Genomic DNA, 15,233 nt, shown 5'->3' on the forward strand with positions numbered 1-15,233 from the left:
TCGCACAGGCCCAACCCTTCCTAGGACCTCGCCTCCACTTTTCCAAGGGATCCCATCCACCCTCTTCCTGCCTCTCAAAACTAACCCTAACTTCAACCTCTCAGCTGGGGCTCCGCTGCCATCCTCACCCTCCCTCCCCCACGCTCGCGGTGGCCCTCCCCATTCCCTCTGAGCTCCCTTCCCCTCCACGCAGCTAACCCTCCTGCACTCAACCCCCATACCTGCCCTGCACTGAAGCCGGTCCCTCCCCAACCACGCACCTTTCCCCCAAACACTTCCTGGGACCTTCCCTCTCCTTTTCCCAAGCATCCTAGGCACCCTCTTCCCTTCTCAAAAAGATAAACACAAACCTACCTTGGACCTGCCCGCTGCAGCCCTGCTCACGCCCTCAGCTCCTTCACCCATGCTCGCTCGCCGCGGTGTCCCTCAGCAGTCGCTCCGGGGGCTCCCTTCCCTGGCACGCACGCGAACCCCCACGCACGCCACGGCACGCACGCAACCCCCTCGCACGCCACGGCACGCACGCAACCCCCACGCAGGCGCTCTGCACAACCGCGTCCCCGCCCCCCTCGCCCCTCTCTGCCCCCACCCACACCCCCCCCCTTCCTGGAAACTTTCCCCATCAGCTCAAAGGCATCCAACCTACCCACCCCTCTACCCCCTTCTCAAACAAACAATCAAAGGAACAAACACACACAGCAAGCCAAAAACCAAAACAAAAAACACCTCACTTGAACCTGTCTGCTGGAACTCCACTGACAGCCTTACCTCAGTCCCCCCCTGCTCCCCTGGCCCTCAGCACTCCCTTCAGCTCTCCCTTCCCCTCTGTTCAGGCACTACCCACAAGCCCCTCCCAGCTGCCCTGGCCCATTCCCACAGGAACCCCTCTGGGCTCCTTTCCTGACATCCTTCCGCTCCCATGTGCTAAGGGGTCCTCATCCTCCACCCTCTTCCCCCTTCACAACAACCAACCAAAAACCAAAAACCAACAACAAAAACCACCACCACCGCAGCAGCCACCAAAACCTACCTTGAACCTATCCCCTAGAATGCCCCTCACAACCTCCCCGCAGGGCCCCAGGCTCTCCGTGTCCCTCTCCATTCCCTCCGGCCTCCCTTCCCCTGCACCCACGCAACCCCCACGCACGCTCGGGGGGCAAGGGGTGCCTGCCCGCCTCCACGCTCCCCGCACTCGCACAGGCCCAACCCTTCCTAGGACCTCGCCTCCACTTTTCCAAGGGATCCCATCCACCCTCTTCCTGCCTCTCAAAACTAACCCTAACTTCAACCTCTCAGCTGGGGCTCCGCTGCCATCCTCACCTCCCTCCCCCACGCTCGCGGTGGCCCTCCCCATTCCCTCTGAGCTCCCTTCCCCTCCACGCAGCTAACCCTCCTGCACTCAACCCCCATACCTGCCCTGCACTGAAGCCGGTCCCTCCCCAACCACGCACCTTTCCCCCAAACACTTCCTGGGACCTTCCCTCCCCTTTTCCCAAGCATCCTAGGCACCCTCTTCCCTTCTCAAAAAGATAAACACAAACCTACCTTGGACCTGCCCGCTGCAGCCCTGCTCACGCCCTCAGCTCCTTCACCCATGCTTGCTCGCCGCGGTGTCCCTCAGCAGTCGCTCCGGGGGCTCCCTTCCCCGGCACGCACGCAACCCCCACGCACGCCACGGCACGCAAGCAACCCCCACGCAGGCGCTCTGCACAACCGCGTCCCCGCCCCCCTCTGCCCCCACCCACACCCCCCCCCTTCCTGGAAACTTTCCCCATCAGCTCAAAGGCATCCAACCTACCCACCCCTCTACCCCCTTCTCAAACAAACAATCAAACGAACAAACACACACAGCAAGCCAAAAACCAAAACAAAAAACACCTCACTTGAACCTGTCTGCTGGAACTCCACTGACAGCCTTACCTCAGTCCCCCCCTGCTCCCCTGGCCCTCAGCACTCCCTTCAGCTCTCCCTTCCCCTCTGTTCAGGCACTACCCACAAGCCCCTCCCAGCTGCCCTGGCCCATTCCCACACGAACCCCTCTGGGCTCCTTTCCTGACATCCTTCCGCTCCCATGTGCTAAGGGGTCCTCATCCTCCACCCTCTTCCCCCTTCACAACAACCAACCAAAAACCAAAAACCAACAACAAAAACCACCACCACCGCAGCAGCCACCAAAACCTACCTTGAACCTATCCCCTAGAATGCCCCTCACAACCTCTCCGCAGGGCCCCAGGCTCTCCGTGTCCCTCTCCATTCCCTCCGGCCTCCCTTCCCCTGCACCCACGCAACCCCCACGCACGCTCGGGGGGCAAGGGGTGCCTGCCCGCCTCCACGCTCCCCGCACTCGCACAGGCCCAACCCTTCCTAGGACCTCGCCTCCACTTTTCCAAGGGATCCCATCCACCCTCTTCCTGCCTCTCAAAACTAACCCTAACTTCAACCTCTCAGCTGGGGCTCCGCTGCCATCCTCACCCTCCCTCCCCCACGCTCGCGGTGGCCCTCCCCATTCCCTCTGAGCTCCCTTCCCCTCCACGCAGCTAACCCTCCTGCACTCAACCCCCATACCTGCCCTGCACTGAAGCCGGTCCCTCCCCAACCACGCACCTTTCCCCCAAACACTTCCTGGGACCTTCCCTCCCCTTTTCCCAAGCATCCTAGGCACCCTCTTCCCTTCTCAAAAAGATAAACACAAACCTACCTTGGACCTGCCCGCTGCAGCCCTGCTCACGCCCTCAGCTCCTTCACCCATGCTCGCTCGCCGCGGTGTCCCTCAGCAGTCGCTCCGGGGGCTCCCTTCCCCGGCACGCACGCGAACCCCCACGCACGCCACGGCACGCACGCAACCCCCTCGCACGCCACGGCACGCACGCAACCCCCACGCAGGCGCTCTGCACAACCGCGTCCCCGCCCCCCTCGCCCCTCTCTGCCCCCACCCACACCCCCCCCCTTCCTGGAAACTTTCCCCATCAGCTCAAAGGCATCCAACCTACCCACCCCTCTACCCCCTTCTCAAACAAACAATCAAAGGAACAAACACACACAGCAAGCCAAAAACCAAAACAAAAAACACCTCACTTGAACCTGTCTGCTGGAACTCCACTGACAGCCTTACCTCAGTCCCCCCCTGCTCCCCTGGCCCTCAGCACTCCCTTCAGCTCTCCCTTCCCCTCTGTTCAGGCACTACCCACAAGCCCCTCCCAGCTGCCCTGGCCCATTCCCACACGAACCCCTCTGGGCTCCTTTCCTGACATCCTTCCGCTCCCATGTGCTAAGGGGTCCTCATCCTCCACCCTCTTCCCCCTTCACAACAACCAACCAAAAACCAAAAACCAGCAACAAAAACCACCACCACCACAGCAGCCACCAAAACCTACCTTGAACCTATCCCCTAGAATGCCCCTCACAACCTCCCCGCAGGGCCCCAGGCTCTCCGTGTCCCTCTCCATTCCCTCCGGCCTCCCTTCCCCTGCACCCACGCAACCCCCACGCACGCTCGGGGGGCAAGGGGTGCCTGCCCGCCTCCACGCTCCCCGCACTCGCACAGGCCCAACCCTTCCTAGGACCTCGCCTCCACTTTTCCAAGGGATCCCATCCACCCTCTTCCTGCCTCTCAAAACTAACCCTAACTTCAACCTCTCAGCTGGGGCTCCGCTGCCATCCTCACCTCCCTCCCCCACGCTCGCGGTGGCCCTCCCCATTCCCTCTGAGCTCCCTTCCCCTCCACGCAGCTAACCCTCCTGCACTCAACCCCCATACCTGCCCTGCACTGAAGCCGGTCCCTCCCCAACCACGCACCTTTCCCCCAAACACTTCCTGGGACCTTCCCTCCCCTTTTCCCAAGCATCCTAGGCACCCTCTTCCCTTCTCAAAAAGATAAACACAAACCTACCTTGGACCTGCCCGCTGCAGCCCTGCTCACGCCCTCAGCTCCTTCACCCATGCTTGCTCGCCGCGGTGTCCCTCAGCAGTCGCTCCGGGGGCTCCCTTCCCCGGCACGCACGCAACCCCCACGCACGCCACGGCACGCAAGCAACCCCCACGCAGGCGCTCTGCACAACCGCGTCCCCGCCCCCCTCTGCCCCCACCCACACCCCCCCCCTTCCTGGAAACTTTCCCCATCAGCTCAAAGGCATCCAACCTACCCACCCCTCTACCCCCTTCTCAAACAAACAATCAAACGAACAAACACACACAGCAAGCCAAAAACCAAAACAAAAAACACCTCACTTGAACCTGTCTGCTGGAACTCCACTGACAGCCTTACCTCAGTCCCCCCCTGCTCCCCTGGCCCTCAGCACTCCCTTCAGCTCTCCCTTCCCCTCTGTTCAGGCACTACCCACAAGCCCCTCCCAGCTGCCCTGGCCCATTCCCACACGAACCCCTCTGGGCTCCTTTCCTGACATCCTTCCGCTCCCATGTGCTAAGGGGTCCTCATCCTCCACCCTCTTCCCCCTTCACAACAACCAACCAAAAACCAAAAACCAACAACAAAAACCACCACCACCGCAGCAGCCACCAAAACCTACCTTGAACCTATCCCCTAGAATGCCCCTCACAACCTCTCCGCAGGGCCCCAGGCTCTCCGTGTCCCTCTCCATTCCCTCCGGCCTCCCTTCCCCTGCACCCACGCAACCCCCACGCACGCTCGGGGGGCAAGGGGTGCCTGCCCGCCTCCACGCTCCCCGCACTCGCACAGGCCCAACCCTTCCTAGGACCTCGCCTCCACTTTTCCAAGGGATCCCATCCACCCTCTTCCTGCCTCTCAAAACTAACCCTAACTTCAACCTCTCAGCTGGGGCTCCGCTGCCATCCTCACCCTCCCTCCCCCACGCTCGCGGTGGCCCTCCCCATTCCCTCTGAGCTCCCTTCCCCTCCACGCAGCTAACCCTCCTGCACTCAACCCCCATACCTGCCCTGCACTGAAGCCGGTCCCTCCCCAACCACGCACCTTTCCCCCAAACACTTCCTGGGACCTTCCCTCCCCTTTTCCCAAGCATCCTAGGCACCCTCTTCCCTTCTCAAAAAGATAAACACAAACCTACCTTGGACCTGCCCGCTGCAGCCCTGCTCACGCCCTCAGCTCCTTCACCCATGCTCGCTCGCCGCGGTGTCCCTCAGCAGTCGCTCCAGGGGCTCCCTTCCCCGGCACGCACGCGAACCCCCACGCACGCCACGGCACGCACGCAACCCCCTCGCACGCCACGGCACGCACGCAACCCCCACGCAGGCGCTCTGCACAACCGCGTCCCCGCCCCCCTCGCCCCTCTCTGCCCCCACCCACACCCCCCCCCCTTCCTGGAAACTTTCCCCATCAGCTCAAAGGCATCCAACCTACCCACCCCTCTACCCCCTTCTCAAACAAACAATCAAAGGAACAAACACACACAGCAAGCCAAAAACCAAAACAAAAAACACCTCACTTGAACCTGTCTGCTGGAACTCCACTGACAGCCTTACCTCAGTCCCCCCCTGCTCCCCTGGCCCTCAGCACTCCCTTCAGCTCTCCCTTCCCCTCTGTTCAGGCACTACCCACAAGCCCCTCCCAGCTGCCCTGGCCCATTCCCACACGAACCCCTCTGGGCTCCTTTCCTGACATCCTTCCGCTCCCATGTGCTAAGGGGTCCTCATCCTCCACCCTCTTCCCCCTTCACAACAACCAACCAAAAACCAAAAACCAGCAACAAAAACCACCACCACCGCAGCAGCCACCAAAACCTACCTTGAACCTATCCCCTAGAATGCCCCTCACAACCTCCCCGCAGGGCCCCAGGCTCTCCGTGTCCCTCTCCATTCCCTCCGGCCTCCCTTCCCCTGCACCCACGCAACCCCCACGCACGCTCGGGGGGCAAGGGGTGCCTGCCCGCCTCCACGCTCCCCGCACTCGCACAGGCCCAACCCTTCCTAGGACCTCGCCTCCACTTTTCCAAGGGATCCCATCCACCCTCTTCCTGCCTCTCAAAACTAACCCTAACTTCAACCTCTCAGCTGGGGCTCCGCTGCCATCCTCACCTCCCTCCCCCACGCTCGCGGTGGCCCTCCCCATTCCCTCTGAGCTCCCTTCCCCTCCACGCAGCTAACCCTCCTGCACTCAACCCCCATACCTGCCCTGCACTGAAGCCTGTCCCTCCCCAACCACGCACCTTTCCCCCAAACACTTCCTGGGACCTTCCCTCTCCTTTTCCCAAGCATCCTAGGCACCCTCTTCCCTTCTCAAAAAGATAAACACAAACCTACCTTGGACCTGCCCGCTGCAGCCCTGCTCACGCCCTCAGCTCCTTCACCCATGCTCGCTCGCCGCGGTGTCCCTCAGCAGTCGCTCCGGGGGCTCCCTTCCCCGGCACGCACGCGAACCCCCACGCACGCCACGGCACGCACGCAACCCCCTCGCACGCCACGGCACGCACGCAACCCCCACGCAGGCGCTCTGCACAACCGCGTCCCCGCCCCCCTCGCCCCTCTCTGCCCCCACCCACACCCCCCCCCTTCCTGGAAACTTTCCCCATCAGCTCAAAGGCATCCAACCTACCCACCCCTCTACCCCCTTCTCAAACAAACAATCAAACGAACAAACACACACAGCAAGCCAAAAACCAAAACAAAAAACACCTCACTTGAACCTGTCTGCTGGAACTCCACTGACAGCCTTACCTCAGTCCCCCCCTGCTCCCCTGGCCCTCAGCACTCCCTTCAGCTCTCCCTTCCCCTCTGTTCAGGCACTACCCACAAGCCCCTCCCAGCTGCCCTGGCCCATTCCCACACGAACCCCTCTGGGCTCCTTTCCTGACATCCTTCCGCTCCCATGTGCTAAGGGGTCCTCATCCTCCACCCTCTTCCCCCTTCACAACAACCAACCAAAAACCAAAAACCAACAACAAAAACCACCACCACCGCAGCAGCCACCAAAACCTACCTTGAACCTATCCCCTAGAATGCCCCTCACAACCTCCCCGCAGGGCCCCAGGCTCTCCGTGTCCCTCTCCATTCCCTCCGGCCTCCCTTCCCCTGCACCCACGCAACCCCCACGCACGCTCGGGGGGCAAGGGGTGCCTGCCCGCCTCCACGCTCCCCGCACTCGCACAGGCCCAACCCTTCCTAGGACCTCGCCTCCACTTTTCCAAGGGATCCCATCCACCCTCTTCCTGCCTCTCAAAACTAACCCTAACTTCAACCTCTCAGCTGGGGCTCCGCTGCCATCCTCACCTCCCTCCCCCACGCTCGCGGTGGCCCTCCCCATTCCCTCTGAGCTCCCTTCCCCTCCACGCAGCTAACCCTCCTGCACTCAACCCCCATACCTGCCCTGCACTGAAGCCGGTCCCTCCCCAACCACGCACCTTTCCCCCAAACACTTCCTGGGACCTTCCCTCCCCTTTTCCCAAGCATCCTAGGCACCCTCTTCCCTTCTCAAAAAGATAAACACAAACCTACCTTGGACCTGCCCGCTGCAGCCCTGCTCACGCCCTCAGCTCCTTCACCCATGCTCGCTCGCCGCGGTGTCCCTCAGCAGTCGCTCCGGGGGCTCCCTTCCCTGGCACGCACGCGAACCCCCACGCACGCCACGGCACGCACGCAACCCCCTCGCACGCCACTGCACGCACGCAACCCCCACGCAGGCGCTCTGCACAACCGCGTCCCCGCCCCCCTCGCCCCTCTCTGCCCCCACCCACACCCCCCCCTTCCTGGAAACTTTCCCCATCAGCTCAAAGGCATCCAACCTACCCACCCCTCTACCCCCTTCTCAAACAAACAATCAAACGAACAAACACACACAGCAAGCCAAAAACCAAAACAAAAAACACCTCACTTGAACCTGTCTGCTGGAACTCCACTGACAGCCTTACCTCAGTCCCCCCCTGCTCCCCTGGCCCTCAGCACTCCCTTCAGCTCTCCCTTCCCCTCTGTTCAGGCACTACCCACAAGCCCCTCCCAGCTGCCCTGGCCCATTCCCACACGAACCCCTCTGGGCTCCTTTCCTGACATCCTTCCGCTCCCATGTGCTAAGGGGTCCTCATCCTCCACCCTCTTCCCCCTTCACAACAACCAACCAAAAACCAAAAACCAACAACAAAAACCACCACCACCGCAGCAGCCACCAAAACCTACCTTGAACCTATCCCCTAGAATGCCCCTCACAACCTCCCCGCAGGGCCCCAGGCTCTCCGTGTCCCTCTCCATTCCCTCCGGCCTCCCTTCCCCTGCACCCACGCAACCCCCACGCACGCTCGGGGGGCAAGGGGTGCCTGCCCGCCTCCACGCTCCCCGCACTCGCACAGGCCCAACCCTTCCTAGGACCTCGCCTCCACTTTTCCAAGGGATCCCATCCACCCTCTTCCTGCCTCTCAAAACTAACCCTAACTTCAACCTCTCAGCTGGGGCTCCGCTGCCATCCTCACCTCCCTCCCCCACGCTCGCGGTGGCCCTCCCCATTCCCTCTGAGCTCCCTTCCCCTCCACGCAGCTAACCCTCCTGCACTCAACCCCCATACCTGCCCTGCACTGAAGCCGGTCCCTCCCCAACCACGCACCTTTCCCCCAAACACTTCCTGGGACCTTCCCTCCCCTTTTCCCAAGCATCCTAGGCACCCTCTTCCCTTCTCAAAAAGATAAACACAAACCTACCTTGGACCTGCCCGCTGCAGCCCTGCTCACGCCCTCAGCTCCTTCACCCATGCTCGCTCGCCGCGGTGTCCCTCAGCAGTCGCTCCGGGGGCTCCCTTCCCTGGCACGCACGCGAACCCCCACGCACGCCACGGCACGCACGCAACCCCCTCGCACGCCACTGCACGCACGCAACCCCCACGCAGGCGCTCTGCACAACCGCGTCCCCGCCCCCCTCGCCCCTCTCTGCCCCCACCCACACCCCCCCCTTCCTGGAAACTTTCCCCATCAGCTCAAAGGCATCCAACCTACCCACCCCTCTACCCCCTTCTCAAACAAACAATCAAACGAACAAACACACACAGCAAGCCAAAAACCAAAACAAAAAACACCTCACTTGAACCTGTCTGCTGGAACTCCACTGACAGCCTTACCTCAGTCCCCCCCTGCTCCCCTGGCCCTCAGCACTCCCTTCAGCTCTCCCTTCCCCTCTGTTCAGGCACTACCCACAAGCCCCTCCCAGCTGCCCTGGCCCATTCCCACACGAACCCCTCTGGGCTCCTTTCCTGACATCCTTCCGCTCCCATGTGCTAAGGGGTCCTCATCCTCCACCCTCTTCCCCCTTCACAACAACCAACCAAAAACCAAAAACCAACAACAAAAACCACCACCACCGCAGCAGCCACCAAAACCTACCTTGAACCTATCCCCTAGAATGCCCCTCACAACCTCCCCGCAGGGCCCCAGGCTCTCCGTGTCCCTCTCCATTCCCTCCGGCCTCCCTTCCCCTGCACCCACGCAACCCCCACGCACGCTCGGGGGGCAAGGGGTGCCTGCCCGCCTCCACGCTCCCCGCACTCGCACAGGCCCAACCCTTCCTAGGACCTCGCCTCCACTTTTCCAAGGGATCCCATCCACCCTCTTCCTGCCTCTCAAAACTAACCCTAACTTCAACCTCTCAGCTGGGGCTCCGCTGCCATCCTCACCTCCCTCCCCCACGCTCGCGGTGGCCCTCCCCATTCCCTCTGAGCTCCCTTCCCCTCCACGCAGCTAACCCTCCTGCACTCAACCCCCATACCTGCCCTGCACTGAAGCCGGTCCCTCCCCAACCACGCACCTTTCCCCCAAACACTTCCTGGGACCTTCCCTCCCCTTTTCCCAAGCATCCTAGGCACCCTCTTCCCTTCTCAAAAAGATAAACACAAACCTACCTTGGACCTGCCCGCTGCAGCCCTGCTCACGCCCTCAGCTCCTTCACCCATGCTCGCTCGCCGCGGTGTCCCTCAGCAGTCGCTCCGGGGGCTCCCTTCCCCGGCACGCACGCAACCCCCACGCACGCCACGGCACGCACGCAACCCCCACGCAGGCGCTCTGCACAACCGCGTCCCCGCCCCTCTCTGCCCCCACCCACACCCCCCCCCTTCCTGGAAACTTTCCCCATCAGCTCAAAGGCATCCAACCTACCCACCCCTCTACCCCCTTCTCAAACAAACAATCAAACGAACAAACACACACAGCAAGCCAAAAACCAAAACAAAAAACACCTCACTTGAACCTGTCTGCTGGAACTCCACTGACAGCCTTACCTCAGTCCCCCCCTGCTCCCCTGGCCCTCAGCACTCCCTTCAGCTCTCCCTTCCCCTCTGTTCAGGCACTACCCACAAGCCCCTCCCAGCTGCCCTGGCCCATTCCCACACGAACCCCTCTGGGCTCCTTTCCTGACATCCTTCCGCTCCCATGTGCTAAGGGGTCCTCATCCTCCACCCTCTTCCCCCTTCACAACAACCAACGAAAAACCAAAAACCAGCAACAAAAACCACCACCACCGCAGCAGCCACCAAAACCTACCTTGAACCTATCCCCTAGAATGCCCCTCACAACCTCCCCGCAGGGCCCCAGGCTCTCCGTGTCCCTCTCCATTCCCTCCGGCCTCCCTTCCCCTGCACCCACGCAACCCCCACGCACGCTCGGGGGGGGCAAGGGGTGCCTGCCCGCCTCCACGCTCCCCGCACTCGCACAGGCCCAACCCTTCCTAGGACCTCGCCTCCACTTTTCCAAGGGATCCCATCCACCCTCTTCCTGCCTCTCAAAACTAACCCTAACTTCAACCTCTCAGCTGGGGCTCCGCTGCCATCCTCACCTCCCTCCCCCACGCTCGCGGTGGCCCTCCCCATTCCCTCTGAGCTCCCTTCCCCTCCACGCAGCTAACCCTCCTGCACTCAACCCCCATACCTGCCCTGCACTGAAGCCGGTCCCTCCCCAACCACGCACCTTTCCCCCAAACACTTCCTGGGACCTTCCCTCCCCTTTTCCCAAGCATCCTAGGCACCCTCTTCCCTTCTCAAAAAGATAAACACAAACCTACCTTGGACCTGCCCGCTGCAGCCCTGCTCAAGCCCTCAGCTCCTTCACCCATGCTCGCTCGCCGCGGTGTCCCTCAGCAGTCGCTCCGGGGGCTCCCTTCCCTGGCACGCACGCGAACCCCCACGCACGCCACGGCACGCACGCAACCCCCTCGCACGCCACTGCACGCACGCAACCCCCACACAGGCGCTCTGCACAACCGCGTCCCCGCCCCCCTCGCCCCTCTCTGCCCCCACCCACACCCCCCCCTTCCTGGAAACTTTCCCCATCAGCTCAAAGGCATCCAACCTACCCACCCCTCTACCCCCTTCTCAAACAAACAATCAAACGAACAAACACACACAGCAAGCCAAAAACCAAAACAAAAAACACCTCACTTGAACCTGTCTGCTGGAACTCCACTGACAGCCTTACCTCAGTCCCCCCCTGCTCCCCTGGCCCTCAGCACTCCCTTCAGCTCTCCCTTCCCCTCTGTTCAGGCACTACCCACAAGCCCCTCCCAGCTGCCCTGGCCCATTCCCACACGAACCCCTCTGGGCTCCTTTCCTGACATCCTTCCGCTCCCATGTGCTAAGGGGTCCTCATCCTCCACCCTCTTCCCCCTTCACAACAACCAACCAAAAACCAAAAACCAACAACAAAAACCACCACCACCGCAGCAGCCACCAAAACCTACCTTGAACCTATCCCCTAGAATGCCCCTCACAACCTCCCCGCAGGGCCCCAGGCTCTCCGTGTCCCTCTCCATTCCCTCCGGCCTCCCTTCCCCTGCACCCACGCAACCCCCACGCACGCTCGGGGGGCAAGGGGTGCCTGCCCGCCTCCACGCTCCCCGCACTCGCACAGGCCCAACCCTTCCTAGGACCTCGCCTCCACTTTTCCAAGGGATCCCATCCACCCTCTTCCTGCCTCTCAAAACTAACCCTAACTTCAACCTCTCAGCTGGGGCTCCGCTGCCATCCTCACCTCCCTCCCCCACGCTCGCGGTGGCCCTCCCCATTCCCTCTGAGCTCCCTTCCCCTCCACGCAGCTAACCCTCCTGCACTCAACCCCCATACATGCCCTGCACTGAAGCCGGTCCCTCCCCAACCACGCACCTTTCCCCCAAACACTTCCTGGGACCTTCCCTCCCCTTTTCCCAAGCATCCTAGGCACCCTCTTCCCTTCTCAAAAAGATAAACACAAACCTACCTTGGACCTGCCCGCTGCAGCCCTGCTCACGCCCTCAGCTCCTTCACCCATGCTTGCTCGCCGCGGTGTCCCTCAGCAGTCGCTCCCGGGGCTCCCTTCCCCGGCACGCACGCAACCCCCACGCACGCCACGGCACGCACGCAACCCCCACGCAGGCGCTCTGCACAACCGCGTCCCCGCCCCTCTCTGCCCCCACCCACACCCCCCCCCTTCCTGGAAACTTTCCCCATCAGCTCAAAGGCATCCAACCTACCCACCCCTCTACCCCCTTCTCAAACAAACAATCAAAGGAACAAACACACACAGCAAGCCAAAAACCAAAACAAAAAACACCTCACTTGAACCTGTCTGCTGGAACTCCACTGACAGCCTTACCTCAGTCCCCCCCTGCTCCCCTGGCCCTCAGCACTCCCTTCAGCTCTCCCTTCCCCTCTGTTCAGGCACTACCCACAAGCCCCTCCCAGCTGCCCTGGCCCATTCCCACACGAACCCCTCTGGGCTCCTTTCCTGACATCCTTCCGCTCCCATGTGCTAAGGGGTCCTCATCCTCCACCCTCTTCCCCCTTCACAACAACCAACCAAAAACCAAAAACCAACAACAAAAACCACCACCACCGCAGCAGCCACCAAAACCTACCTTGAACCTATCCCCTAGAATGCCCCTCACAACCTCCCCGCAGGGCCCCAGGCTCTCCGTGTCCCTCTCCATTCCCTCCGGCCTCCCTTCCCCTGCACCCACGCAACCCCCACGCACGCTCGGGGGGCAAGGGGTGCCTGCCCGCCTCCACGCTCCCCGCACTCGCACAGGCCCAACCCTTCCTAGGACCTCGCCTCCACTTTTCCAAGGGATCCCATCCACCCTCTTCCTGCCTCTCAAAACTAACCCTAACTTCAACCTCTCAGCTGGGGCTCCGCTGCCATCCTCACCTCCCTCCCCCACGCTCGCGGTGGCCCTCCCCATTCCCTCTGAGCTCCCTTCCCCTCCACGCAGCTAACCCTCCTGCACTCAACCCCCATACCTGCCCTGCACTGAAGCCGGTCCCTCCCCAACCACGCACCTTTCCCCCAAACACTTCCTGGGACCTTCCCTCCCCTTTTCCCAAGCATCCTAGGCACCCTCTTCCCTTCTCACAAAGATAAAACACAAACCTACCTTGGACCTGCCCGCTGCAGCCCTGCTCACGCCCTCAGCTCCTTCACCCATGCTCGCTCGCCGCGGTGTCCCTCAGCAGTCGCTCCGGGGGCTCCCTTCCCTGGCACGCACGCGAACCCCCACGCACGCCACGGCACGCACGCAACCCCCTCGCACGCCACTGCACGCACGCAACCCCCACACAGGCGCTCTGCACAACCGCGTCCCCGCCCCCCTCGCCCCTCTCTGCCCCCACCCACACCCCCCCCTTCCTGGAAACTTTCCCCATCAGCTCAAAGGCATCCAACCTACCCACCCCTCTACCCCCTTCTCAAACAAACAATCAAACGAACAAACACACACAGCAAGCCAAAAACCAAAACAAAAAACACCTCACTTGAACCTGTCTGCTGGAACTCCACTGACAGCCTTACCTCAGTCCCCCCCTGCTCCCCTGGCCCTCAGCACTCCCTTCAGCTCTCCCTTCCCCTCTGTTCAGGCACTACCCACAAGCCCCTCCCAGCTGCCCTGGCCCATTCCCACACGAACCCCTCTGGGCTCCTTTCCTGACATCCTTCCGCTCCCATGTGCTAAGGGGTCCTCATCCTCCACCCTCTTCCCCCTTCACAACAACCAACCAAAAACCAAAAACCAACAACAAAAACCACCACCACCGCAGCAGCCACCAAAACCTACCTTGAACCTATCCCCTAGAATGCCCCTCACAACCTCCCCGCAGGGCCCCAGGCTCTCCGTGTCCCTCTCCATTCCCTCCGGCCTCCCTTCCCCTGCACCCACGCAACCCCCACGCACGCTCGGGGGGCAAGGGGTGCCTGCCCGCCTCCACGCTCCCCGCACTCGCACAGGCCCAACCCTTCCTAGGACCTCGCCTCCACTTTTCCAAGGGATCCCATCCACCCTCTTCCTGCCTCTCAAAACTAACCCTAACTTCAACCTCTCAGCTGGGGCTCCGCTGCCATCCTCACCTCCCTCCCCCACGCTCGCGGTGGCCCTCCCCATTCCCTCTGAGCTCCCTTCCCCTCCACGCAGCTAACCCTCCTGCACTCAACCCCCATACATGCCCTGCACTGAAGCCGGTCCCTCCCCAACCACGCACCTTTCCCCCAAACACTTCCTGGGACCTTCCCTCCCCTTTTCCCAAGCATCCTAGGCACCCTCTTCCCTTCTCAAAAAGATAAACACAAACCTACCTTGGACCTGCCCGCTGCAGCCCTGCTCACGCCCTCAGCTCCTTCACCCATGCTTGCTCGCCGCGGTGTCCCTCAGCAGTCGCTCCCGGGGCTCCCTTCCCCGGCACGCACGCAACCCCCACGCACGCCACGGCACGCACGCAACCCCCACGCAGGCGCTCTGCACAACCGCGTCCCCGCCCCTCTCTGCCCCCACCCACACCCCCCCCCTTCCTGGAAACTTTCCCCATCAGCTCAAAGGCATCCAACCTACCCACCCCTCTACCCCCTTCTCAAACAAACAATCAAACGAACAAACACACACAGCAAGCCAAAAACCAAAACAAAAAACACCTCACTTGAACCTGTCTGCTGGAACTCCACTGACAGCCTTACCTCAGTCCCCCCCTGCTCCCCTGGCCCTCAGCACTCCCTTCAGCTCTCCCTTCCCCTCTGTTCAGGCACTACCCACAAGCCCCTCCCAGCTGCCCTGGCCCATTCCCACACGAACCCCTCTGGGCTCCTTTCCTGACATCCTTCCGCTCCCATGTGCTAAGGGGTCCTCATCCTCCACCCTCTTCCCCCTTCACAACAACCAACCAAAAACCAAAAACCAACAACAAAAACCACCACCACCACAGCAGCCACCAAAACCTACCTTGAACCTATCCCCTAGAATGCCCCTCACAACCTCCCCGCAGGGCCCCAGGCTCTCCGTGTCCCTCTCCATTCCCTCCGGCCTCCCTTCCCCTGCACCCACGC

General features: G+C 62.0%; 1 protein-coding gene across 2 annotated transcripts in view; it reads right to left on the bottom strand.

The window, feature by feature from the left end:
* LOC146398909 (uncharacterized) overlaps positions 1 to 11,086 on the bottom strand; it is a 193,750-nt gene extending 182,664 nt beyond the window's left edge. The window contains exon 1 of one of the 2 annotated variants that reach the window (XM_084980826.1): positions 10,960 to 11,086. The gene's annotated coding sequence lies outside the window, so the exon portion shown is untranslated. Of the gene's footprint in view, positions 1 to 7,425; positions 7,553 to 10,959 lie in introns of those variants that run through there. The other variant, XM_084980828.1, reaches the window with a different exon arrangement.
* Positions 11,087 to 15,233: the final 4,147 nt, after the last annotated feature.

The sequence above is a fragment of the Sus scrofa genome, chromosome 10 (genome assembly GCF_054392235.1).
Source record: "Sus scrofa isolate SSC_HxYL_T2T_F1_AM1 chromosome 10, Sscrofa_HxYL_maternal_Yorkshire_Landrace_v2.0, whole genome shotgun sequence".
NCBI classification, from domain to species: domain Eukaryota; kingdom Metazoa; phylum Chordata; class Mammalia; order Artiodactyla; family Suidae; genus Sus; species Sus scrofa.